At 45.0% G+C, this 17884-nt stretch overlaps 1 non-coding gene across 1 annotated transcript; it reads right to left on the bottom strand.

The window, feature by feature from the left end:
* Nucleotides 1-3593: 3593 nt before the first annotated feature.
* LOC147376220 (U1 spliceosomal RNA) lies at nt 3594-3757 on the bottom strand. The gene has a single exon (XR_015161712.1). It is a non-coding gene; the product is annotated as a U1 spliceosomal RNA (small nuclear RNA).
* Between the last annotated feature and the right edge of the window lie 14127 nt (nt 3758-17884).

Consider the following 17884-nt stretch of genomic DNA (forward strand, 5'->3'; position numbering starts at 1 on the left):
CTCCAGTATTCTTGCCTGGAGAATTTCATTGTCGGAGGAGCCAAGCAGGCTACAGTCCATGGACTCGCAAAAGTCAGACACGACTTGGTGACCAAATCACCACCATGTATAAAGTAAAAGCATATGTATGTGTCATGTGTATTTGTTGTTCAGTTGCTCAGTCGTGTCCGAGGCTTTGCGACCTCATTGACTGCAACAGGCCAGACTTCCCAGTCCTTCACTATCTCCCAGAGTTTTCTCAAACTCATGTCCATTGATGCCATCCAACCATGGCAACCTGTGCGGTCTCCTTCTCCTCCTGCCCCCAGTCTTTACCAGCATGGTGGCCTTTTCCAGTGAGTCAGCTCTTCACATCAGGTGGCCAAAGTGTTGGAACTTCAGCTTCAGCATCAGTCCTTCCAATGAATATTCAGGGTTGATTTCCTTTAGGATTGACTGATTTGATTTCCTTGCTGTCCAAGGGACTCTCAAGTATTCTCCAGCCAGATTCAGAGTTACATCTCAAAGTGATACTCAGTGTGCGTATTCACTGCGCAGGTTCTTCCTACTTCATTCTCATGATATCCCAGGGACCAAGCTTTTCCTTCACTCACCATATAGAATACAAGAAATGAAGATTCTGAAAAAGAAGTTAATGACTAAAATAAGGGCTAGAAAGATGACATGTTTGCTTGAAGAGTATGGTTAACTTGTTGGTTGGTTTGTTTTCTCACTGGATATGATTCGGTTAGACTCCAGGGCCCGGAGAGGGGAGCAGGGAGAAGACAGCCAACTTGTGGTTTCAGACTAGAGAGAAAGGAATGGAGTAACTTGATCTTTGAGGGTGACTTTGGCTTAAGGGGGAAGGTGATTAGCTTGGAGGAAGAGAATCCTGGAGTTAAACACAAAGAAATTCAGCAGTGCGGGGAGCTCACCCTGAGAATGGGGTCCTTTGTCTGAAGGACACAGCTCTGGGAGCTGCCTCAGTCCTTGAGGGTTTGCTTGCAAACATAGCTCTCTGTCCCGCCACCACAGAGATTAGGCGATTATTTACTGCAGACACCTGGAGTTCTGGACAAACTTCTCACGAACAGGGAAATGTTATCTGGTGTAAGAAATAATAACAGGGTGCCATTCCCATGCTCTCAAGATTTCTTGTGACTTTTTGTAAGATATATAGGTCAACCAAGAAAAAAGTTAACTGTCTTGTTTTTCTCATGCTCTCCTGTATAAATATAAGATGCTGAATAAAGTCGTGGTCAGACCGCTTCCCTTTGTGGAGACATGTCTGAACCTCTCGACCCCATCTTTGTTGTAGAATTCTTTTGCTATAGTTTTGTTTCTCAGCCGCGTTGTGCACGTTCTCGGGACCTGATCGACTTTGCCGGCTGGCACCGGCACAGCAGCTAGCTAACTTCTAGAAAGAACTTTCCTTCCTTCCTTCCTTCCTCCCTTCTTTCCTCTTTTGCTTTATTTCCTCTGCAGCCATCAGAAATAGATTGTGGCTAATTTTATCTGAAATATGCTTTATTCAAGAGCTACTGGGTTGGCCAAATGGTTCATTTGGTTTTTGCCATAAGGTAGCTCTAGTAGCACTTAGTGTCTTTAACATCATTCAAAACTAGTTTGTTAGATTATTATGTGACAGCTGTCACACACTGTCATATCAGCATGCAGTTAAAAATGTGATCAAAGTTGATAATTTTTGTGTAGCCATTTTAATATTGAAGATGGAAGGGAAAAAAGCAACATTTTCAGTATATTATGCTTTATTATGTTAAGGTCAAAATGCAACTGAAACACACACACACAAAGATTTGTGCATTGTATGGAGAAGGTGCTGTGACTCACAGAACACGTCCAAAGTGGTTTGCAAACTTTTGTGCCAGAGATTTCTCACTGGAGGATGCTCCCCAGTCAGGTAGACCACTTAAAAGGAATGGAAAGTATTAGTCGCTCAGGTGTGTCTGACTCTTTGTGACCCCCGCGGACTGTAGCCCTACAGGCTACTCTGTCCATGGGATTTTCCAGGCAAGAATACTGGAGTGTGTTGCCATTTCCTTCTTCAGGGGATCTTTCTGACTCAGGGATTGAACCTGGGTCTCCTGCATTGTGGGCAGATTCTTTACTGTCTGAGCCACCAGGGAAGCCCCTCCACTTAAGTGGAAAAAAACTTTCCTGACCATATTTCTGCATGTGATTCTCTACTTAAATGTAACAGAAATTTTCTGTTTTTAAAACAAATGGTGATGGGCGATGAAAAGTGTAAACTGGACAATAATGTGGAATCGAAGGGATGGTGGGGTAAGCAAAATGAACCATTACCAACCACACCAAGTTCAGTTCAATTCAGTTCAGTTGCTCAGTCGTGTCCGACTCTTTATGACCCCATGAATCACAGCACACCAGGCCTCCCTGTCCATCACCAACTCCTGGAGTTTACTCAGACTCACGTCCGTCAAGTCGGTGATGCCATCCAGCCATCTCATCCTCTGTCGTCCCCTTCTCCTCCTGCCCCCAGTCCCTCCCAGCATCAGATTCTTTTCCAATGAGTCAACTTTTCACATGAGGTGGCCAAAGTACTGGAGTTTCAGCTTTAGCGTCATTCCTTCCAAAGAAATCCCAGGGCTGATCTCCTTCAGAATGGACTGGTTGCATCTCCTTGCAGTCCAAGGGACTCTCAAGAGTCTTCTCCAACACCACAGTTCAAAAGCATCAATTCTTTGGCACTCAGCCTTCTTCACAGTCCAACTCTCACATCCATACATGACCACTGGAAAAACCATAGCCTTGACTAGACAGACCTTTGTTGGCAAAGTAACGTCTCTGCTTTTTAATATGCTATCTAGGTTGGTCATAACTTTCCTTCCAAGGAGTAAGCGTCTTTTAATTTCATGGGTGCAGTCACCAACTGCAGTGATTTAGTTTCTATTAATTGTATATGGGTGTGGGGACCCTATGAACTCAAGTTGTGGGAAAACCATTAAGACTCTAAAGAGTTATATGTGGTACAGAACACAGGTTCCCACTAAAATCTCTTGAGGTCTGCATTTGTCAAGACAACAAGACTTCACACAAAGTATCATGACTAGCAAACATCTTGCAAAGCAATTGGACATCATTGAGTGAGTGAACAACAACTGCAAGTATGTCAATAGAAGTTTTGCCTGAGGTGTCTCAAAAGTAATCACACCCCTTCATTCAATTTCTTAAAGATAACTTGCAACTTTTTGGCACCGACCAAATGGGAAGAAAATAGTTGCAAATCCATACCTACTACAACAAAAAACCTAAAGAAAATGAAAAAAGACATTCTTCGTTGCATATGTATGTCTGAGTTTTACTTTGCCCCCAGCCTATCTGTCTTTTCCAACTCTATCACCTTGGAAAAACAAACTTGAGCTTTGGCATAAACTTAGGAGACCCGAGTGTGATTTCCGGCTCAAGAAGATTCCTTGGAGAAGAAAAAATCCAGTATTCTTGCCTTGAAAGGTTTCATAGACATAAGAGCCTACGAACAGACTACTTCATGTGGTCAAGGAGTCGGATATGACTTAGTGACTAAACCACCACCAAGAAAACACAGATTAAGTCTACAGTTTTTACTTAGTTACCAGGGGAAAGCGCGCACGCAGTCCCCCACTACCACAAATTACGCAGTCGAGTTTCCCCTATTTGAGGAAATCGCAGAGGTCAACACACCCGGAGTGCAATGGGTGAGCCTCACCCTGGGAGAACCACCTTCTTGATCATGGTATCTCCCCTGCCAGGTAAGTATGAGTTGACCTTCTTCCTGCCCCCCGCACAGCTTTAGACAGGTTCACTGTACACACACTCTGACTTTGCCGTTTCCCTGCAACTCTTCCACTCTCCACCGCACTCTCTCCTTTTCCACGCCTCTCAGGCCCTCCAAATAACTCTTCTAAAAAAAATCAACAAAATCTTAGGAAAATTTCCGTAGCGAGGGAAGGGGCTCGCCGGGAACAGTACCACTTCGCTGCAAAATTTACATAAGCCAACCCCATTCAGGACCTCTAAGACGGCGCCTCTCGTTCAACCCAAGCCCCGCCCCATCCCTGTCGACATGACCAATGGCCAGTCCCCTGTGACGAGAAAGTGACGTCATGATTTCATCAACCTTAGCAATCGACCTACTTATGATAGAAGAGACTTTGGACTTCCTTGGTGGCGCAGACGGTAAAGCTTCTGCCTACAATACGAGAAACCCGGGTTCAATTCCTAGGTCGGGAGGATCCCCTGGAGGAGGAATTGGTAACCCACTCCAGTACGCTTGCCTGGAAAATCCCATATACGGAGGATCCTGGTAGGCTACAGTCCATGGGGTTGCAAAGAGTCGGGCACGACTGAGCGATGTAACTTTCACCCTTTAAGTGAGACATAGACGGGTTTTATTTCTTTTCACTTTAAAATTTTTATTTTTTATTTGGGTATAGCCAGTTAACAATGTTGTGGAAGTTTCAGGTGAATAGCGAAGGGACTCAGCCATACATGTACATGGAGATACAGACGGATTTTGCCAGCCTCCTCGGAGTCTGACCTTTCGTGCTGGATTGCACGCCGAGGAGAGAAATTTAGGGATCGTGTGTTACGCTGATGCAAAAGTTTTTAAGGAATAAATAAGTTGTAAAACAATGAATAGAAATAGTATAGAGACAAAATAAAAGCATGTGTATATTTCATGTGTATAAACATACGGATTTAGGGCTACCTCTCAAAGTGCTACTCGGTGGACTTATTTTCTGTGCAGATTCTTCCTGTTTCATTCTCACGATATCCCAAGGACCACGCTTTTCCTTTGCTTACCACATACAGAATACAAGAAATGAGGATTCTGAACTAGAAACTGATGACTAAAACAAGGGCAAGAAAGATGACCTGTTTGCTTGGAGAGTGAGGTTTGTTTATTTGTTTTCTCTTACTGCTTAAGACTGGGTTAGACCTGAGGGTGGAGAAGTGGGAGGCTGGAGAAGACAGCCAGCTTGTGTTTTCTGACCAGAGAGCAAGGGGAAATGGAGTAACTTGATCCTTGAGGTGCCTTTGGCTTAAGGGGGAAGGTGACTTCTGGAAAATCTTGGAGCGAACAGCAAAGGAACTAAGCACGCAGTTAGCTTCCAGGAATAATCTTGCTTTCTTCCTCCCTCCCCCACCCCCACCCCCTATTTCTCTCTCTGCAGTCATCAGAAATAGACTCTGGCTCTTTTCATTGATATAAACTTTAATCCAGGACTAGTAATACCTTAGAGAATCTCCAGAAAAGTGGAGAATGAATTTATACAAAGTGGGAGGAAAGAAAAAGGCTGATGAAAGCGAGCCCACAAACCAAATGGCAAGGACACTGGTGCCTTCCGCTTAGTGGCAAACGCTATGGCTTTGCAGCGCTGACCCTGTTGGGCCTGGGCATAGACACCACCCGTGGGTCCATGCCTTCTGCTGCACCTGGCTGCTGTTAAACTGAAGATTTTGTGGTGGGGGGATTCTTCTGTGGCCATGGCCAGAAAGAATTTTCCCAGGGCCTACTCCTCGTGTCTCTCACCTATTAAATGCTGGAGTAGTTGTTACTTATAGGGAGTGGCAAGTTCCTGGTAATAGATCCACATCTTAGCCCCTCGGAAAACTAAGTGTGTGATCCTCAAAAGTTGCAAAATATGGAAAATTCCTCATCAAGGGAAAGAGGGGGTTCAGATAGTAGTTGCTCAAGATATAACAAAGGACTGCCCTGTAGCTAGCCCAGTGAAGAACATTATAAATTCAGGGCCCCAGCCCCTGCAACCCTGTGTCAAATAGACCAGGCATGCACAGTCCTGCCTTGGAGCATACTAGATGTTTGAGTGCAAGCAAGGTTTCAACCTCTTATATGGGGATGGTTGGTACCTCATCCAGTGTTATTTACATTTTCTACACTGAGAATTAAACAGTTTGAAAGTTTGCATTTCTGGGGATAGAGTAATTGGTCTAAAGCTATGGTAACAAATTCCCACCATAACTGGTTTTAAACATTCTTTATTCACCGAGGTCCACTGTAGGAGTTTCCTATTACTACTGTTACATGTTCCTACATATTTAGTGGCTTAAAACAACACACATTTCTTATGATTCTGGAGATCAGAAGTTCAAGATGCATCTCCCTGGGCTAAAATCAATGTGACAGTTGGATTGTAGTGGTTTTTCTTGGAGATGCTAGGGGAGAATCTGTTTGCCTTGTCCAGCCTCTAGAAGATGCCCACATTCTACTCTCATAGTCGGACGCGACTGAGCGACTTCACTTTCACTTTTCACTTTCATGCGTTGGAGAAGGAAATGGCAACCCATTCCAGTGTTCTTGCCTGGAGAATCCCAGGGACGGGGGAGCCTGGTGGGCTGCCGTCTATGGGGTCGCACAGAGTCAGACACGACTGAAGTGACTTAGCAGCAGCAGCAGGCCACTTTCACCTTCAAAGCTAGTTACAACTGATCAAGTAATTCTCACAACACATTATTCTGACACCAACTCTCTTTCCTCCCTCTATATGGACCTTTGTGATTTCATGGGGTGCCGATCTCAAGATAATTTGTTAGTTGGTTTGTTTTCTCACTGGATATGATTCGGTTAGACTCCAGGGCCTGGAGATGGGAGGAGGGAGAAGACAGCCAACTTGTGGTTTCAGACTAGAGAGAAAGGAATGGAGTAACTTGATCCTTGAGGGTGACTTTGGCTTAAGGGGGAAGGTGACTAGCTTGGAGGAAGAGAATCCTGGAGTTAAACACAAAGAAACTCAGCAGCTAGCTAACTTCTAGAAAGAACTTTCCTTCCTTCCTTCCTCCCTTCTTTCCCCTTTTTCTTTATTTCCTCTGCAGCCATCAGAAATAGATTGTGGCTAATTTTATCTGAAATATGCTTTATTCAAGAGCTATTGGGTTGGCCAAATGGTTCATTTGGTTTTTGCCATAAGGTGGCTCTAGTAGCACTTAGTGTCTTTAACATCATTCAAAACTAGTTTGTTAGATTATTATGTGACAGCTGTCACACACTGTCATATCAGCATGCAGTTAAAAATGCGATCAAAGTTGATAATTTTTGTGTAGCCATTTTAATATTGAAGATGGAAGGGAAAAAAGCAACATTTTCAGCATATTATGCTTTATTATGTTAAGTAAGGTCAAAATGCAACTGAAACACACACACACAAAGATTTGTGCATTGTATGGAGAAGGTGCTGTGACTCACAGAACACGTCCAAAGTGGTTTGCAAACTTTTGTGCCAGAGATTTCTCACTGGAGGATGCTCCCCAGTCAGGTAGACCACTTAAAAGGAATGGAAAGTATTAGTCGCTCAGGTGTGTCTGACTCTTTGTGACCCCCGCGGACTGTAGCCCTACAGGCTACTCTGTCCATGGGATTTTCCAGGCAAGAATACTGGAGTGTGTTGCCATTTCCTTCTTCAGGGGATCTTTCTGACTCAGGGATCGAACCTGGGTCTCCTGCATTGTGGGCAGATTCTTTACTGTCTGAGCCACCAGGGAAGCCCCTCCACATAAGTGGAAAAAAACTTTCCTGACCATATTTCTGCATGTGATTCTCTACTTAAATGTAACAGAAATTTTCTGTTTTTAAAACCAATGGTGATGGGCGATGAAAAGTGTAAACTGGACAATAATGTGGAATCGAAGGGATGGTGGGCCAAGCAAAATGAACCACTACCAACCACACCAAAGGCTGTCTTAATCTACAAAAGGTGCCTTTGTGTATATGGGGTGGGATTAGAATGGAGTCCTCTATTATGAGCCCCTCTGGAAAATCAAATGATTAATTCCCAAAGGTACTGCTTCCCATTGGGCTTCCCTTGTGGCTCAGCTGGTAAACAATCCTCCTGCAATGTGGAAGACCTGGGTTCGATCTGTGGGTTGGGAAGATCCCCTGGAGAAGGGAAAGACTACCCACTCCATTACTGTGGCCTAGAGAATTCCGTGGGATTGCAAAGAGTTGGACACGACTGAGTGACTTTCACTTCACTTCACTGCTTCCAATAAGACCAACTGGAAGTCAGACTCAACAAAAAGTGGCCAGAATTAGTCAACAGAAAGTACATACTGTTCCATCAGGATAACACAAGAGTACATGTTCTCTGATGACCAGGCAAAAATGGTTACAGCTTGGCTGGGAGTTCTGATTCAACTGCCTTATTCACCAGACTTTGGATTTTTATTTATTTTGGTCTTTACAAAATTCTCTTAATGGAAAACATTTCAATTTCTTGGGAGGCTATAAAAGGCACCTGAAACAGTTCTTTGCCAAAAAGATAAAAATATCTGGGGAAGATGGAATTGTGAGGTTGCCTGAAGAATGACAGAAGGTTGTGAAACGAAATGGTGAATATGTGGTTTAATTAAGTTCTCTGTGAAAATAAAAAATATATCTTTGATTTTTTACTTAAAAAATTGAAGGAAATTTTAGGCCACCCCAAACTAATAGCTCAGAGAATGTCCGGCAAACTGGAGAACCAGGCTGTACAAACTGGGAGGAATAAGAAAGGCCAATGGAAATGAGCACACAGGCCAGATGGGAAGGGCACTGGTGCCCCTTGATGAGTGGCAAACGCTGTCGCTTTCCACGAGTGACACTACTGGCCCTGGACACTAGACACCAGCCGAGGCTCCATGACTTCTGCTGCACCTGGTCTGTGTTAAACTAAGGAGCTTGAGATGAGGGGATTCTTCCACTGCAGGGGACAAAAAGAAATTCCGCGGAGCCTACTCCTTGTGTCTCCTGCATGTGTACTCAGTCACTCAGTTGAGGCCAACTCTTTTGCAACCCCATGGACTGTAGCCCATCAGGCTCCTCTGTCCATGTTTTTTCCAGGCAAGAGTAGGGAAATCCATGGAGTAGGTTGCCATTTCCTCCTCCAGGGGATCTTCCCAACCCAGAGGTTGAAACTGATTCTCTAGCTCGTGTCTCCTGCATTGCAGGCAGATTCTTTATTACTGAGTCACCATGGAAACATTCTTGTGTCTCTCAACTCCTGTCAAATTCTGGAGGAGTTGTTACTGCTAAAGATTGGACAGTTGTTGATAACAGACCCACAACTTAGCCCCTAGGGAAACTAAGAAAGCAAGAATGTGATCCTTAACAGTTGCAGATGTGGGAAGTTCATCATTGAAGGGAAGGGCATTCAGATACCAGACTACCTGGATATGACAGAAGAATCCCCTGAGCCCAGCCCTCTGCAGCTAGCCCAGTGGAGAACATTATAAATCCAGTGCCCCAGTCCCTGCAACCCTATCTCAAATAGACCAGGTGTGCACAACCCTGTCTTGGAGCTTATTAGATGTTTATCCCTGAGTGCAAGTGAGGGTTTCAACCTTTTATATGGGGATGGCTGGTACTTCATCCAGTATTATTTACATTATCTACACTGAGAACTGAACAGTTAGAAAGTTCGCATTTCTGGGGATAGAGTAATTAGTCTAAAGACATGGTAACAAATTCCCACCAGAACTGGGTTTAAATATTCTTTATCCACCAATGTCCGCTATAGGAGTTTCCTATTGCTACTGTAACACATTACCACACACTTAGTGGCTTATCACACATTTATGATTTTATGGTTCTGGAGATCAGAAATCCAAGATGCATTCCCTGGGCTAAAATCAATGTGACAATTGGGTTGAGTTTCTTCCTGGAAGCTCTAGGGGAGAATCTATTTCTTTGCTTTGTCCAGCCTCTAGAAGATGCCCATATTTCACTCTCATGGCTCCCTTCCATCTTCAAACCAGTCACAGCTGATCAAGCTATTCTCACAACACATTATTCTGATACCAACTGTCCTTCCTCCATCTACATGGACCTTTGTGATTTCATGAGCCCCCCATCTCAAGGTCCTTAATTTAATCACACCAGCAAAGTTTCTTCTGCTATGTCAAGTAACATAATCACAAACTCCAGGGATCAGGATGTGAACGTCTTTGGGGAAACATTATTCTGCCACCACAGCCAGTCTCCTCAGTGAACACATTTGTGCAGGCATAACAGTCAAGGGTGGCTGCTCTCTTCTGAACGTGATCCAGGTGAAAGCAAGTCAGTCCACTGCTTCTGAGTGTCAGCCAGGCAACAGCTGGGCCCCGTGTTGAGGCTCTGGAGTCACAGAGAGGGGAGAAAGTCTGTGGGGAGAGGAATCTGAGGACCCAGAGCCTGGGCAGTTCCCAGGGACCAGAGCTGCAAATGCCTTCATGCGGGGAGGAGGCTGGGGAGGGTGTTAGGAACTGAATGGATGTGCCCCTCCACCCCCCCACACACACCTAATTCATATCTTGAACCCTAATCCCTGTGGGTCTGTATTTGGAGAAGGCATTTTAAGGAAGTAATTAAGATTAAGTGAGACCATAGTCTTGGGGCCCTGATCTGATAGGATTAGTGTCCTTATGAGAAAAGATACCAGAGAGCTTAGGCTCCTGCCCTTGTTGGTGTTGTTCAGTCACTCAGTCGCGTCTGACTCTTTGCGACCCCATGGATTGCAGCAGCACGTCAGGCTTCCCTGGCCATCACCATCTCCCAGAGTTTACTCAAACTCATCTCCATAGAGTCGGTGATGCCATCCAACCGTCTCATCCTCTGTCATCCCTTTCTCCTCCCGCCTTCAATCTTTCCCAGCATCAGGGTCTTTTCCAATGAGTCAGCTCTTCACATCAGGTGGCCAAATTATTGGAGCTTCAACTTCAGCATCAGTCCTTCCAATGAATATTCAGGACTGATTTCCTTTAGGATTGACTGGTTTGATCTCCTTGCAGTCCAAGAGACTCTCAAGAGTCTCTCCAGAACCACAGTTTGAAGGCATCAGTCCTTCGACACTCAGCCTTTTTTATTGTCCAGCTCTCATATCCATACATGACTACTTGAAAAACCACAGCTTTGACTAGACAGACCTTTGTCAGCAAAGTAATGTCTGCTTTTCAATACTCTGTCTAGGTTTGTCCATTGCTTTTCTTCCAAGGAGCAAGCATCTTCGAATTTCATTGCTGCAGTCACCATCTGCAGTGATTTTGGAGACCAAGAAAATAAAGTCTGTCACTGTTTCCATTGTTTCCCCATCTATTTACCATGAAGTGATGGGACCGTGATCTTAGTTTTCTGAATGTTGAGTTTTAAGCCAGCTTTTACACTCTCCTCTTTCACCTTTATCAAGAGGTGCCCTACCCCAGCTCAAGCAATAAGCAAAGGCCTAGTGAGGACCCATCGAGGCATCTGCTATCTGCGAGCCAGGAAGAGTGCTTGCACCAGAAACTGAATTGGCACAAACATCAATCTTGATTTGCACATCCAGCCTCCAGAATGTGTGAAAACAGGTTGATGGTTAAGCCAGCCAATCGACGGTAATTTTGTATGGCTGCCCCAGCTGACTAATACAGGAGGTTACTTAGCCATTGGCCTAAGCATATTCTCCTACCTGGGCCTTGGTGGGATCTGTCCCAGTTTTGTTCCTGTACAGAGTACTTATAGCCCGCTTTCTCTTGCTAAGGATGATCTGTGACTTTAGAATGATGTTTGATCACCTGGTTTAGGATTTCATAGTGTAAGTTATTCCATGTAACAGTGACTTGCACCAAGGGTCTCTTAGAGTTTGCTTTCCTTTTTAAAACCAAGTTTGTGGGTGTGTGCTCTGTCATGTCCAACTCTTTGCGACCCTTTGGACTGCAACTCACCAGGCTCCTCTGTCCACGGGATTTTTCAGGCAAGAATACTGGAAAGAGTTGCCATTTCCTCCTCTAAGGGGTCATCTTAACCCACGGATCGACCAGAGTCTCCTGCATTGTTGTTGGATTCTTTACCTCTGAACCATCGAGGAAGCCAAGAAAAGTTTGGCATCTTCCCAAATATCAACCTAGCATGTCTTGGATGGCTGAATTGAGATTCTTCAGGGTGAAGCCATGAGCCCATGTGACTTGCATTTCCTAGGAGATTTCTGTGGTTTGGACTCTCCAGAACCACAGACAAGGGTTTGTTTGCTGGTGAGGAGGAAACTGTGGTAGCTCTGGAGAGACCTAAGGGAAAAGGAGAAAAAAAATCCCCAGAATCAAGGCATGTAAGGAGGTTGGGGGTGGGGGCAATGGGAGTCTGCTCTTGTGGGACTAAATGAAGTTGGTGGATGAGAGAGGAGGCTAGGGTGTGTGTCCAACATGAGGTCAGGGGAAGTTCAAGAGAAGGCAGCTGCCATTCTGGGACCAGAGACTAGGACCTTCTTGCCATTCAGGCTCTGGTCACCCTCCTCCTTATTCTTCCTCAGCTTCTGTCTCTGCTTCCTTCTCCTCCTGCCATGTATCTTCCCAGGCTTTTTTCGTTCCCACTCCTCCTTGTCCCTGCTCCTCCTGCTCCCATCCTCCCCACCCCTCCCCCACACCACAAAGCAGGCCAACATATGAAGGCGCTGCCCTAGTCTGAGAGGAAAATGAGGGAGTGTTTTCCACCAGCCTAAGAAGCATGGCTACATTTGTCTCTGGTCAGAAATTGGTTTGGAGGAGACAGCACAAGATGGCTCAGCCTGAGGAGCTCCCCCTCCCCAGTCAACCGAGGACGCACGGGCCTTAGGCCCACCCCCCAGTTGCGTGACTAAAAGTCAGGAACCTCTCCACTGGGACCCTGAACATCTTGTTCCTAAAGTCCCAGACAGGTTAGCTTCTTGGTGCCCGCTTCTTCATGAGGCCAAGTTCCAAGGGAGGGTCCATGGCGCCCCCTCCTGGTGAAGGTGCACAAGGACCCCTTGTTCATACAAGGGTAAGTCTGAGAAAATGGTCCCATCTGTTCCTTGGAGACAGGGTTCTAGGTTCAGCGACTCCATCACCACCTTCACTTTCTCCATCACAGGCTCTTAGGCTCAGATGAAATTTCTATCCTCAAACTCAATCTGGGAGGCGGGGTAATCAACATCTGAGAAAAGGAACCTAAACTGGCTAGTCCTTGTGTAATATAAGGGTCATCAGTGGAGCACTTCTAGGGTTCTGATTTGACTTTGTCTTGCTTTGCTGTTCTGCATTGCACCTTCATATATCGTCTTAATTTTACTAAACTTTGTCGAAAGTAAACAATTCTTATTCTTAGTTTCAATATTAGTTAGCACCTTGACTTAGATGGTAAAGCATCTGCCCGCAATGCGGGAGACCCGGGTTCGATCCCTGGGTTGGGAAGATCTCCTGGAGAAGGAAACAGCAACCCACTCCAGTACTCTCGCCTGGAGAATCCCACGGCTGCAGGAGCCTGGTAGGCTACAGTCCATGGGTCACAAAGAGTCGGACACGACGAGCGACTTTACTCACTTCACTAGCACCTTAGTTACTACCATTGTCAGTGGCAGAATACTGCCCCCCTAGGTTGTCCCTGCTGAAATTCTCAAAACCTGTGAATATCTTAGAAAAAGAAACTTTGCACTTGTGGTTAGGACACAGACTTTGAGACGAGGAGATGACCCTGGACCATTCAGATGGATACCCAGTAATTACACAGGGCCTTCAGGTCAGAACGATGCAAAGTGAGGACTCTACCTCACTTTGAGCACCTAGTTTAGAAGATGGATGAAGAGGGCAGGAGCCAAGGAATGCGGGAGGGCTCTAAAATCTTTTTAGACAAGGCAAGTTAACAGATTATCTCTTGGAGCCTCCAGAAGATAAGGCAGTCCTGTCAACATTTTGATTTTAGTCCAGTGAGGTCTTTGTTGGACCCCTAACCTACAGAACTGTAAGATAATAAAGGTGTGTTCTTTTAAGATGCTAAACTCATGGGCACTTGTTACAACAGACATAGAGCCCCAATTCGATGTGTCTAGCATATTCACTTTAGCAGTAGTAAGATGGGGGATATAATGAACCCTGTATGAATCTTTAGGTTCTCTATCTGTCTTGGGTTGAAGGTCAAGAGATATTGTTCCATGTTTGAAGCATTACATTAGGTGTCTTTTTACTTTTCATTTTTTTCCCTAGTATACGCAGCAGGTTTCTCATTTGAATTACAGCAAACTGGAAGACAGTGATGGTGACACATATTGATCTCATTCGCCTTTAAGAATGGATTCCAACACGTAGAAGGAAAGAATATACTTCATGAAAAGTTAAATATTGCAGAATCCTCCATTCCAAAGATACTTTTTTTTTTTTTTTTTGGCATTTCTTACAGCGAAAAACTACTTTTCAAAGTGTGAAACACAAAAAAAGCTTTTAGGAACTTTCCCTAAAAGTAATTTGTGACTGGATTTTGACCAGTCTGAGATTTACTTGATTCATATGCTGTTGTTTTCATAAACGTTATGTCCATCAAATGAAGTTCTTAAAAGTGTTACTTGAGTTCGCCATTGATTACTGATTATATTATCAATTCCTAGCAGCCGTGGCAGCACAGGGATGAAGGAAGAATTGCTGGGATGGTTGAATCACCACAGGGATAGAGATCCTCAAATTTTCCTACTTTGTCTTTAACTAATTCCTTCATAGTTTAGCTGCCTTCTCACCCATTTTGCTGCTTCTGCCGATGAGTTCCTCAGTGGTGATGGCCAAAAGCACTTATGGAAAATACTTGAACAAGTGTAACAGAAGTTGATATCACTTCATCTCCTATAAACCTGGGGCATGGTCTACCTCATGCATGAGTCTTTTTAAAAAATATTTATTTATTTATTTGGCTGTGCTGGGTCTTAGTTGTGACATGTGGGGTCTAGTTTCCTGACCAGGGATGGAACCCAGGCCCCCTGCATCGGGAGCGCAGAGTCTGAGCCACTGGACCACAGGGGAGTCTCAGGCATGAGTGTTTTGATGGAACTTTTTGTTATTGATGGTGGTGGTAGAATTTTTGTTTGTTGGTTGTTTTACTTTTTCAGCTGTTACTAGGAAGTAATTGTGGATTGAGTGCTTGATTTTAATTCTGGAAGATGAGAGAATGTAACTAGGAACTTTTTCTAGGGAATGATTTAAGGTCTTTATGTTAATTTGTGGTGTGACTTATCCACTTTTCAGTTAAAGATTCTCAAAGGAAAACAAACTTATTTATAGGGTTGAATTAGTGTTAGAGAGCAATAGGTTTTATGCTGTGATATGCAGCTCATCTGCTTCAGAAACATATGGTTATGCTTGTGTGAAAAATGCAGACTCTAGGACTCCATACCAACTAAATCTCTGGGAACTGAAACCCAGGAAGTAGCTTCTATCTCCACAGCTGATTCTAAGGCACTCTCAATTTAAGAACCACAATTTTTAGCCACTGCACACCAGGTAGCCAGACCTACCACTTCCCCTTCAAGGGTCAGTTCACTCTCCAATTCACTTGGGAGCAAAAGGATGGCTTTTGTGATTTCTTAGGAAAAGAAGTGCTTAGTATGAAACATGTGCATACAGACATGGTCTTCTGTAGGAAGGAGAGGATGTTTTCCAGACTGAGAATAGCTACAGAAGTTTGGGTCTGTGGGTCTGTATAGATCTGTTCTCTCCACCTTCTCTCTTTGCTTCTAAAATTGGAGATTGGTGTGGCTAGGGAAAAAAGGGGCCTGTGAGTGACTTATCACCCCTGGAAGCGTAACTGAGCTTAGCCTGAAGCCTCTGGTTTTCTTCCCTAAGGACTCTGTTCTCATTGCAGAGCTGAGGTGTGGACTCCGGGCCTGGACTATAGAAGTTCGAGGTGGAGCCTGTCCTGGGAAGTGCAAGCAGGTAAGTTACACCTTTGAGTAACAGAGGCTCTCTGTGTTACTCTTTCTCTGTCTCCAAAGACACTGTCCCAACCCAGCAGAAAACCCTGAGGACTCATGTCCTGGGCATAAGGCCTGGTGGGTAGAATGCCTGGCTTTCCTGTGGCTCCTCTGTGTGGGTTCTTTGTGTGCATTTCATATGCCCTGAGTGAGCTATTCAGGAGGCTCTTTCTCCTAAGTAGCTGCTGCTGCTCCTGTGTGGGTAGGACAAGGACATGTGGAAGGGCCGGCTTCTCAGTGTCAGCAGTCTGGAGGAGTGTGGTAAGCCTTCGTGAGGGCTGGTGGAGGCCCTGCAGACCTGGCTCCACCACTTGCCAATCACAGGACCAGGGCACAGAAGTCAGCAGGCAGCAAATGAGCAGTTTAAGATGGATGAGAAATCAGGATTCTGGGGACCAGACCTGGTTAGATCTGCAGTGAGGAGAGTTACTCTCTGAGCTCAGATACAGCAACAAAGAGCAAGGAATGGGACTTGCCCACGCTCTCCCGCCACCCCCGCCAACCACCACCCCCGTCACCCCCACTGCAGCCTTGCTGACTGTAAGGAGCAGTGGAGGAAAGCAGACTACTGTGCTCTGAAACCTGTGAAGCTCTTCTCAAGGGCAACCTTCAGATTCTCCCTAAATGGACCAGAAATAGGAGGCCCTGGGTCTCTCCTACTGCTTCCACGGGCAGTGGAGCTGAGCCTGTGTTCCAGATCCCCCTGTAGGCGGTTGTTAATGCAGATTGACTCCTCTAGGCGATGGCGCAGGTTCTAGATTTCACCAAAATGCTCCTCTAGCAGGTCAGCCCCTGCAGCCACCAAGCAGGAGAGCAGGAGGTGGAGATGGAACGTCTAGGTCACTAGTGGGGCCCACGTGGGTTGGGGGTGTGGCTTGGCCAGCAAGATCCCTAAATATCACTGTCATCTCTCACATAGGCATCAGGAGTTTAGGTGAACTTGTTTGAAGAGTGAATTGGCTTCAAAAACAGGACAGGTGATGCTAAGCAAGCCCCAGTGTCCTCCTGCCATACTGGGGTATGTGTAAGGGAGTTGTAAATATATATATATAGTTGTAAAAATATATATATAGTTGTAAATATATAAATAGTTGTAAATATATATATATATATATATACAGTTACCATGGCAACTAGTAAGTGTAAAAGATTTTACATGGCTTAGAAAAATAACTGAAGTCTGTGGTCTTTGGCTTAACACCTAGACAGGTGTGGCTATTTCCTACATTGACTTTGAGTGTCACAGGGAAGATCTCACTCTGACCTAACACTTTTCCTCTTGCTAAGGCTTGGCTGAACTTTCCTTAGCAAGGGACAAAGCCCTTCCTCCACACTTGGTGTGAAGGCCTGAGGTAAAAGTGCATACATCAGGTGAATTCATCCTAAGTGGTTAGTGACTGGTATTCAGTGCTTCCCTTAAATCACTTTTAATAGGAAAGGAAGAAAGCGCCCCTGTTTTCAGAGGGATCTGGGGTATGGTCTTCTTTCAGAGAAGATGTGATGGTGTTACTGTCTGCTTGTTAAAGTCTCAACTACCCGTTCCATTGCCTCATAAGGGCCATTGCCTTTGGTTGCTAAAGTTTTGAATACTTGCCGGTTTTGACCCTTCAAGCTGGTAACTCAAGTGAACATCCCATCTCAGAGGGTGTCATGGGTGGTTCTGTTTCCTGCTAATTTGCGAGCAGCATTTACGTGTTTTCTCCAGCTCTTCTTCCTCCAGCATGGCAGCTAACCCTGATTTGGAAATGCCACTTAAATCTCAGCACTATTATCTCCTACATGAATGGCTGCATCTGTGTTTGCGTAGTATTTCTTGTATGACTTGATTCTTGTCAGTATGGCACTAAGGAGGGATCTGACAGCTGATTAGAGAGTTGGAAAAAAACACCTCCAAGAAAAGAAAAAGATGTACAAAAGAGAAGTGGGGGGTTGCTAATGACCAACTCCATAAAAACCCGCATTTTGCCTTGAACGCAGCCTTTTTCTGAGAACCCCAGTTCTCTCCTGTTGGAACTGGGCTGCATCCCAGCATTCACCTGTGTGGCTGCACCTCTCCACCAGGTGGAGACCAGGGAGCTAGGAGTCAGAGGAGAGTCTGAATTGGGTTTGCACAGAGGATACGTTTATGGGGTGAGGATCTGTGTAGAAACAACCCCCTTTCTGGAACAACTCCTGCTAATGGAAGGTGTTCT

Source organism: Bos grunniens, chromosome 3 (genome assembly GCF_055505025.1).
Source record: "Bos grunniens cultivar Pamir isolate PY7600 chromosome 3, Bosgru_T2T1.0, whole genome shotgun sequence".
In the NCBI taxonomy this organism is placed as follows: domain Eukaryota; kingdom Metazoa; phylum Chordata; class Mammalia; order Artiodactyla; family Bovidae; genus Bos; species Bos grunniens.